This window comes from Belonocnema kinseyi, chromosome 4 (genome assembly GCF_010883055.1).
Source record: "Belonocnema kinseyi isolate 2016_QV_RU_SX_M_011 chromosome 4, B_treatae_v1, whole genome shotgun sequence".
Taxonomy (NCBI): Eukaryota; Metazoa; Arthropoda; class Insecta; order Hymenoptera; family Cynipidae; genus Belonocnema; species Belonocnema kinseyi.
Window position 1 is genome coordinate 26,303,579 of NC_046660.1, and position 1,591 is coordinate 26,305,169.

Below are 1,591 nucleotides of genomic sequence, written 5' to 3' on the forward strand. Positions count from 1 at the left end.
GATCCTCATCAGCACTGTGCTACCTGCAATCGCGTTTTGTGTTCAATTTTGTGGTAAGTGTACTCAATATTATATAAGCTTTAATGTAAATATGAAATATTACATCTATCCAAAATTCAATATAAAGACAAAATTAAAGGTACAATTTTAAATACAGAATTTTTTAACCCTTTTAAATTATCATCCGTTAGACTCCAAAATGTTTTGACTCTCATTTTGTCAAATTTTGAAATTGGATATCTTTCTTATTCCATGCTGTTAATATTTACTATACATTATAATGTGTTATTCATTATGCTCTTATTGATTACTCATTCAATTTTTATATCTTCTCGCAATTAGTCAAAGTGGACATTCAGGCCTCCCACCCAACCAAATCACTCCTACCCCCCCCCCCCCCCCCCATATATATCCGCCACCCATTTCGCCCTGCTCTTCCTCTGTCCTTTCCCGCACTTTACCCTGCTCCACTTCCCCAGCTAAAACTCCCCTGCACCAACTTCCCTTTCCTAGCCACAAATTCCCCGCTACTGTTCACACGCATTGCTTACTAGCTCTCTTTTGACTTTCCGCACTACTCACTAACCCTTTAAATTATTTCCCCTGCTTCCTATTGATTTGTCTACTTTTCCTCCCTAAGTTTACTACATACCCTCTGCTAACCATCACCTTATTTCCCCCAATTCTTCTTCCCTTTCCTTACTCTCACTTACATCCCTTTGTTTCATTTTTATCGCATTTGGACATGCGCACAAGTTCTAAGTAATATAAATGTTGACAAATAAACACTCAGAAGTGCTTACTCAACCGATTTGAAAGTTCTCCTTTTTTAAATTTAGGCTAAGAAAATTCTGCATAAATCTGACATGGTGGGTTTGGAAATTATTTCTTATATTCGTCGAATCAGCACCGCCACACAGATAAATAGTACGAGATTTGTGTGAAATTTGACCCCCCTCACCCGTTTTTGTCAAATGTGGAAGTGTCTTTTAGTGTCGGAAACTGAAGGTCAACATTGTTAGCAAATTATTTTTGACAAAAATTTAAAAAACTGAACTCATTTAAAAACTTTTCGAGTCTAATGTTTTTTGAAATTCAAAAATTCTATATACGTTTATTCGTATTAATTGAAAATACGAACATTTTCTCCTAATGATTTTATTTGATTAAAAAAATTACCAAACTTACAGTACTTACAAAATTAAAAAAAATTAACGAAAATTAAATTTTTAAGCTAAATAATGCATGATATTAGAAAAGTCAAGGAAAAAACATAACTTCTTTAAGGCCCTACGAGATCATCCTAAAAACTTTTGAAATTTCCCCAGAAAATTTAAAAATTCAAATTCTAACACGAAAAATAATGACAAATCAAAAATTTTATTTTCTGGTCAAAATATGCAAGAAAGAAAAAATATGAGGAGTTGAAAATTATACACCCAAGAAAGATCTACAAATATGGTTTTATTCACTTTTCGATAGGATCTTTTCCAACTTAAAAATAATGCAAAAACTAATATTTGCACTTGAAATTTAAATAAACAAATTTTGGTCTGACACGGTAATGTGAATTCTCTCTTGTTTTAAAGCT